Consider the following 9,637-nt stretch of genomic DNA (forward strand, 5'->3'; position numbering starts at 1 on the left):
TTACCTTCGCTCTTTTTCTCAGCATAGCCGCGAATTTGTGGGTAATAGTCACCGCAACAGGTTAGACGCGCCTCAGCGCAGCCTAACACCGCGCTGCGGCGGGCCACTGCAAAGAACATCCATACATATAATACTCGCCGATAGTGAGCTGGTGGTGATCAGTGCTATTCGAAGAACGAGGGTCGAGTCGAGTATTATAGATGGAAGTCCTTCGGCAGCGGCCACCGTTCTCCGAAATAACACAGACGCGACACCAGCGAAAACCTTACAAATTAACATTTAGAAAAAACAAATGCCTAGACATTCAGTTAAAAAAGCAGTCATATGTCAAAAAAAACGATTGACGTTTTTTCTCAAGTAATGCTTCAAAAACTTTACATTTATATTTACGAGTACATTTGCAGGTGAAGTAAGGTGCATTGTAACGATGGCTTCGCATTAAACATTATTACGATGCAAGTCCATTTAAATCCAACTTATTATCATTTTGTAGTTAAATTTTAATTATTGGCTCAAGCAATTTTAGTGGGAGTTTTCAAATGACTTCAATTCCCTTAACATTAAAAAGGATTCCAATTAAATAATATCTTATTTATATCTAACCCGAATGTGATTTTTAATAAATAGGTACAATATTACTTACATAAGGGTGCAGCATGCTTCTTATTATTTGTGGTAGCCAACGGGCGCCCCTTGATGCATTTCAAGAACGCAACGTTCTTCGTTAAAACAGCTTTCCGTAATACAAGCGCCATTATTGGTTTTAATTTGTTACAATGTTTTTGAATATTGTTTCTATTACTTGAAAAATTTTGATATTTTATTTAGTTTACTTGAAAATTTTGCCCATGTTAGATGATTTATGTCTTCCCGGAACAAATGATGTTGTGGTTATATTTGAATTCGAATTTCTTGTTCTTCTTTTTTTATTCTGTCATAACAAAAAGGCTTGCTAGCCGATATTAGTAAAACCTACATGGTTTAATTATGTTATGGCAGACCTACACGTGGAACTAATAGAATATTTAAATATATTTCTTGCCTACAAAATCTAATCGCCGAAGCATCTCACTAAGATATTACCGCTTTATTTTTGATCTCTGACAATATGACCCTATATTTTGTTACCGATATTAACTCAACTGAGTACATGCTTTTTTAAAATGTTTTTTTTATTTTATAAGTATTTGCAAAACAAAACATAAATAAAAAACTACATTCTTTCTCCATAATTATTATATTATTATTTTATAAGCCGTGTTATATTAAATTTTATTCAACATGGTACAAATCTTATTTATATACAATAATACGAATATAATAATTTTTCGTTATATAATAAGTAAATGATCCATAACCTAAGTCGAATTACAACCAATGTAACAGCCATAAAACATTAAAAAACACGCGTCAATGAACGATAAAGTTAAAAAAAATCTATAAATTTACAACATTACCTAACGTAAAAATATTGTGGAATTCTTGATAAAAGTTGCCTTCGATTTTTTTTTATAAATAATTTATTTAAATCGCTTTTCAATATGTTTAAAAAGTTATAACCGTTTCCTTTTAATTGAGCAAAAAAGAAACGAATTTATTGTAATTCGTTTTGAAATTGTGGTAAATAACCAGAAATCAAATCAAATTAAAAAGTACTGTTATTTACTTTTACTATTTTTACTTTATTAGAAGCGTGTTAAAACAATAATTTACCAATTTTTAATTAAACTTAACATAGAGGTAAGCTATCAACAATAACCGCCATAATAATAATTATTATCAGTACGTACATCCACTTCTAATGGCAGGATAATAATAATAATAATAATAATAATTAATAAATAATTTTAACCTTGAATTGAAATAAAGTAATTGGTCGAGATCTACATAATCTATGGTACGTTAACGGTATTCAGTAAGGATTCGTACAAAAGGGAGTTTTTAATGTCACGATAATAATTTTAATTTTACAGTAAAAATAAAATAGATATCAGTAGTTAAATTTAATTGTGTCGTATTATAAATAAAGATATATTAATCAAGGACTGTTTGTATTGCGTAATATAACAGAGCGATTAGCAAATCGCAGAGAATATGTAAATTGTAGGTTTATTTTTACTTTTTTTTTTTATTGTAATGTGTTTTAGTCTCTGAGATTGATTTTAAAATCAAGTTCAAAATTAATACTTACATATTCTTTAGCGATAATTTTACTTTATATAATAAAGAATCCTGAGTGATCATAATATTATTATTAACTATACAAATTTTACACAATTATCATAAACGCGAAATCAATCTTCGATTCCGATTCGTGATTAAATATTCCTCGGTATATGTATAATGTAAGGGCAAAGTTATTCACGAGAATTGATGATTGTGTAAATATGTGAGCTCAGTCTTAGTACCGTATGCTGACGCACACATTAACGCACTTACAATAACAAATCCTACGCTGACGTCATCTGACACTCGCAATCTTACGCTTACTCTGACGCTCGAAGTCTCAGCCTCCACCGTGTACCAAGCGCTAAGATGTTTACACATCAATCATCTTACAAAGTATCTCGATCGCTACTACATTAATAGTTTTATGTTAAATTGAGTTCATTTCAATTAGCTTTATTCTAAGTAACACAACGTTGTAACCATCACGAAAGGCTCGAGTGGCTACATAATCCTGCAGGTGGTGAGACATTTGCTGTACCCGCAGGACCCCCGTCATCTCCCACACCAGGCCCTTCGTTGCCCATTGCTGCTCCCATTAAGCCCTTAAAGTCAATTAGAAAAAGGATAATTATAATGCCCTTTTTAATTTAGAAAATAGTTGTGTCATCAGCAAATAATATAAATATCTATTGTTTGCTATCGAGTAATGACTCGAGAATGTCCTCATTTATATAAATGTATATAAATGAGGACGATAAATGGACCATGATTTGTTTCCTGCGGAACCCCATTAATGTATGTTATGATTGTATGTATTTAATTTTTTTTAAAATATATATATAACCTGGCAACATGAACAAAATAGACAGGTGAGACATGCCATGCACGTGCCGCAGCACGCCGTTTCAGCCAAACTAGGCGGAGGACGGTGCCCTGTAATAGGAAGATAGGAAATATCTATTAAATCGATATTTGTTCGTTCAGTTTCATTAGAAGTCGGTTAAGATGGTTCAAGTAGACTGAAGATTTGGGTGGTAACAAGAAGCTCGGGTTCATAAGGACAAATATATATTTATGTAATAATTCATCTTCTTTTTGATAAAAAATTTCGTGGGAAAAACTAGATTTTTAGGAGGAAGTTGAATGGAATTTTATACAAATGTTTACTAAGATAAGATGAGGCAACATTGTGGAAAAAGTTCATAAAATTTCCTCTTAAGACGAACTGTTTCTTTAATCATACACCTTATTACAATTCGTTACTTACCAGGATATCCCTGTCCAGGATAACCTTGAGGCGGATAGCCTTGTGGAGGATAGCCCTGCGGAGGGTAGCCTTGTCCCGGGGGATAGCCATAGCCATGTTGATATCCTTGCTGGTAACCTGGTGCAGATGTGACCTAAAACATGTTCGTTTTTTAAGATGATTGTTTATCAAAGCGTAAGATGTTTTTATTACATTGTATCCTTTCCCACACAATAAACTAAAGATAGTTTCCCTCCCTTCCTCCCTTGGTCCTTTGCCCAAAGCTTGCCTGGAAGAGATCGCTGCTTAACCGATGAATTCGGCAACTTTGTACATACCGACCAAGTTTTAACATCCTACGAAAATTTATGCATTTCAAATATGATAATGGAACCAACTTTTACCAAATACATTATAATTTCTTATAAAGCTCTGGACGAAGACCATGTTGAAGATCAGATAAATCAGAAGCAAGAACAACTGTTTTATATGAGCTTAATTTGCATTTATAATTAATTAATCTGGTGTTCAATGAAAAAAAAACATCGTGAAGAAACCTGCTTGTGCCGATATTCTGCGACATTTATATCGCGAACCTAAACTGCATTGGAACTCCAATTCCTCTCCTTAAGAGGAGAGCAGGTCTTTGCCGAGCTTAAAAACATACATATATATCGTTTTATATTGTTATTTCACTTTGTTATAATACTTTGCAAGCTACAGTTGACCATTTTTAATTAACGTTATAACGTAAAAAAAATGACAAAGAGTACCTCTCCAGGCATTCCAGGACCTTGTTGCCCATACGGTGGTGGAGACACATTAGCGACGGGCGGACCACCGGGATATCCAGCAGAATCTTGAGGACCTTGCCCAAGGCCAGGATATCCTCCGGGACCCGTAGGGCCTGGGCCCCCTAATGGGCCACCTCCTGGACCTCCATATGGACCAGTTCCTGGACCTCCTAATGGACCTCCTCCTGGACCTCCAAAAGGACCTCCTCCCGGACCTCCAAATGGACTTCCTCCTGGGCCTCCAAATGGACCTCCTCCCGGACCTCCTCCCGGACCTCCAAATGGACTTCCTCCCGGACCTCCAAATGGGCCACCTTGTCCACCAAATGGACTACCTCCACGACCAGGTTGTTGACCTGGCTGTATTTATAAGTTTTAAGTAATGTTAACTTATTTCATTTACATAAGGCTTCCTAGTTGAATGTGGAAAGTGTATGCAGTTGATAAAAGACCTTGGAGTTAGTATTCGTCGATTTTCATACAGGATATATAAATATAGTTATTAAAAATACCTACCTTATATTATAATATTAAATGAGGAATTTTTGTATATACATGTAACTATAAATATTAGGTATAAACAAAACGACAATTGATCGCCGACGACGATTTGGCTCAAATTTTGAATTATATACTGACTGCGTACTTCCTCAAAAAAAAAAAAAAACATTATAATCACTATTAAAGTCGACAGAAGCATAGTCGCCCAGGTACTATTATATAATAATATATAGTTACAACCCTATTTGAATAAATAGATAAATAAATATCCTGGGACATTATTCACATACGGCCATCTGATCCCAAACTAAGCAGAGCTCGTACTATGGAAATCAGACAACTGATTACTACATATACGACTTTTCTTGTGTAAATACATACTTATATAGATAATTACACCCAGACATGTTCATACACACAAATGTCTGTCCTGGGTGGGAATCAAATCTAAAACCATCGGCGTGAAAGGCAATTATCTACCAAACACGCCAACCGGTTCGTCAGAATAAAGTTTATTTATGATTTTCAAAACTTGGCCTGAATGAGCTTTGTGAAGGCGCCTGAGTGGATACCACGAGCTCGTACTCATCAAATGATTCGTGGTAAAGTCAATTGTAACTAAACTTTCACATTTTATTTTGTATTTTGGAGTTGTTACTGTATAATAATAATGTCCTCCAGACCACGGCGGCAAATCTCAAGAGAGATTAGCCAACTACGCAGGAGATATTATAGTGCAAAAGTGTGTGCGCAAACACGGGTGCACTCTCTATTCCCTAACTCTCATAATCCGATGGGACGGCAATCCGACACGACCGGAAAGAGTTCAGGCGCAGGACCAACGGCTTTACGTGCTTTCAAGGGCACAGGAGTGTACACACTTCCAACTTCCAGACTCCGGGCTCCTACTGAGAATTTTCTTTGGCCCGACCTACGAATTGAACCCAGGACCACCGGGTCTGCGGCCTTATATCAAGCCACTAGACCAACGAGGGAATATACTATGTTTGATTAAGGCTTTGTGCAAGCCAGTCCAGGTAGTTATCAGCCACTTATCATACAGTATGTGATATAAAATTTTCATTTACACCATAAAAACAGATCGTCACATAGAAAATACAACGATAAGTATAGTTATTTCTAACCGCTTAACGGTTCGGTTTATTGTAACATGCTTCAATAAAAAGATAGACATTTTGCCTCCAGAGAAAATATTGCTTGCATATCGTGGGCGAAATGTATTAAGAAATAATAACAACTGTAAAACTACATTTCATGCAAATAAAATGATGATTATGATTCTCCGCACTATCTTAAACACCGTTTTGAATTCCTTAAGGACTCGCACGGCCGCACTCTACGTTCTGACGATAATCTAATTCTTAAAATTCCTTCTCACTCTTCTTCTTTTTATGCCAATTCTTTCTCTGTCCAAGCAGTTCGCCTATGGAATTCTTTACCACTCCACTTAAGACGATCTCAAACTATTAGCACATTTAAAATCCGACTCAAGGCGTATTATTTATCTTTATAATTATCAGGGAGTGTTGTTTTATTATCTGCCGCATTTTATTGCTATTTATTATTATTATTATCATAATAACATTTTTTTTAATGTTTTGTTTTATATATTATATATGTATGTTTATGTACATATTATTTATTTATATGTATGTATATTTAGCTATAGTAACTGTGTATATATATATATATATATTTATTTAAAAAATAAAAAATTGAGATGATTAGTACACCTCCTTACCGCTTTATTTATTTATTTATTTCATGTCCTTCACTCAAAGGTTGTCTGGAAGAGATCGCTCTTTTAGCGATAAGACCGCCTTTTGTACAAAATAGTTTTCGTTTCTTTTGTGTTTGTGTTTAAAATGGTTCCGTAACTCTTTTGGTGTACAATAAAGCATATTCTATTCTATTCTATTCTATGATTATAAGCATCTCAAGCAGTGCAGCTACTGCTCGTGACGGTCAGCCGACATCATTTACATAATGGTACACAGCAGCAGCAGAACAGATGTTACTAAGCTTAAAGAAACCAGAGTTCTACCACCGAAACTTATAAAGCTAGTCTATTCAATATTTAATATTATTCACTTACCAAATTTCCCATTTAAAATATTTTAATTACAATTCAAAAATGATTTCTTTTCATAATAACATTAATATTTTATAATAAAAATCAAAATAACATATTAATCAAAATATTGACATTAATATAATCAATTTTGTAAAGATAATAAATATCTAGAACAGAATTATTCTTATTTTTGATTCCGCAATGTCAAGACTTCTTGTACTATTCATATCCTATTCCAATCGGAGTAGAAATAAAGGTAATCAAATTGTAGATTTACAAATTGCACGCGATTTTCTTTTTCTTTTTGTTTTCTTTTTGTTGGAGCAGACGAGTCCTAGAGTGGAGACCGCGAATCGGCAAGCGCAGCGTAGGGCGCCCTCCAGCCAGGTGGACCGACGACCTTAAGAAGGTGGCGGGCACCTTGGGAGAGGCCTATGTTCAGCAGTGGACAACGATTGGCTGTTGAGTGATTGATTGATTGACGCGATTTTCTAATTGTTGTGCTGCATTACGCACTATAAACTGTTCTTGTTAATTTACCTTTAATTTATAATACAACACTATTCCACTTAACTCGGCTTCACTGAGAAACCACAAATCAACGTTTAAAAACTAAAGTAGTGTCCATAGCATGTTGCAAAAAGAATTACCCGTGAGCTCTTTCCTTTAATTTACTACCTAATAAAATAGTATAATAATTATCAGATCCCAAACTAAGCAGAGCTCGTGCTATGGAAACCAGACAACTGGTATACTAAATATACTACTTTTCTTTTGTAAATACATACTTGTATTAATTACATCCAGACTCAAGACAAACAGACATGTTCATGCACACAAATGTCTGTCCTGCGTGGGAATCGAACCCACAACCTTCGGCGTGAAAGGCAAGTACCAACCACGCTAACCGGCCCGTCTAAAAAACAATTAAGTATATACTTCTCATTTAAAACACTTGATAAGAAGTCTTCGAATGAAAAATTAGTTATGTAGTTGATAGCATAGTAAAATGAATACATTGTTCGAAACATATAATTATTTAGTGAAGCAATGAATGTTAAAACTGCTTAATACCTATTACGAATATAAGCAATTAATAAAAATGCTCATTTAAAAATATATATATATATATTAGAAAAATGCCCAGAATTTATGTATTAACATAAATGTGTAGCCCCTACCGTGTATTTATATCACGCACACATTAACGCACTTACAACAACAAATCTTACGCTGACGTCATCTGACGCTCGAAGTCTTACACTTACTCGTCTGACGCTCGAAGTCTCAGTTAGTTACCATGGTAACCGAGCGCTAAAGTGTTTACACATCAATAAATAGGGTATATTATAACGTAACAAGAAAATATATATATATTATGTAATGTCTAATTGAAAAAACTACTTTACTATACATATAACTCATATTAGAAGATTCAGCACGTTTTGGAATAGGTTTTATTATATATAATACAAGCTCAACTTTTGTCTTTTCAAGTCTGCTAACGGTTTTGCTTGTAGATGATAAATATTAGCTGATAAGTAATTTCTTTTAAGATAAAAAAAATATATATCCAGCCAGTCCACGCAGTTTTTCAAACAGCAATATGATCGTTATTCCATTTAATTTAATTTTATTTTATTAAGGACCATCAGCAGTCACCACACTTTTACATGTAATAAAAAAACAAACACATTCAACTTACATAAAATGTGCGACTTTTAAAGACGGCCACAACATGCATATTAAGGTACAGTATAAACAGATTATAACATAAGCAATATTTTTTATAATACTAAATTACTAAAAATTGTTACCACATTTCTATAGAAAAAAAATTAAAATAAATAAATAATAATAATTAATAACATTGAAAATAAAGCTGTAAATATTATAATTAACGAGTGCACTCATTTCATTTATCACATTAAAAATACATAATAAAATAATTTTAATAAGAAAACAATAAATAGTAATTAATTAAAAAATTCAAATTTTAAGTTGAATAATAATATTAAAGCTGAACATTAAGATTTTTCTTTGCTGATAACGCTTTAAAAGGCGCTTTCCATTACATACTATAAATATATATTGAAATAGGAGCTAAAGTTTCGGGGCGTCACGGTAAGGTATGCGCAAGCATCTCATGACGTCCCCCGAAGAGACAGCGATGGGGTGAGGATACCGCTGGTTTTTTAGTGGGTGGGCTTACACTGGACGTTCTAGGCGAGTACCACATACTTCCCACTTCATGTGAGGGAAACGCATAAATGCGTTATTCCAGCGAAATAAAAAATATAATATAATGCTGTACTTCTTTCTTATATATTTAGGAATCAGGATGGAAATAGGTTTTTTAAAGAGATAAATCAAAACATCTATACAACAATAAAGTAATCGTATATTGACACGTAAGGAATCTGAAAAACTGAGCAACTGAAGTATTATTAGATATCTGCCACAAGCGAGAGTCCAAGCAGAAGTGACGTAACGCCAGCCTGGCCGGCCGATGATTTCGGCAGGGCCAGTCCCAACCACGATAATCATCACGTGATCAAGGCGAGCCGCTAGGACACGACCCTTCGGAAGAAATTAATAACAATATAAATAAGTTTTTGGGAAAATATAAATGAATGTTCTTAAAATATTATGAATACTTTTATTTATTGATTCATCATATCACTAATGAAATTATATTCAATTGTATACAAACTTTTTTATAGTCTATTGTATAAAAAAAAATTCCACTATAAATAAGTTCTACCGTGCCACGTCATGGGTGGAGTATCAAGGCTTCTAGTTCTTCTTCTAATTAAAATTTAAGCTGGAGTT

The sequence above is a fragment of the Nymphalis io genome, chromosome 29 (genome assembly GCF_905147045.1).
Source record: "Nymphalis io chromosome 29, ilAglIoxx1.1, whole genome shotgun sequence".
Taxonomy (NCBI): Eukaryota; Metazoa; Arthropoda; class Insecta; order Lepidoptera; family Nymphalidae; genus Nymphalis; species Nymphalis io.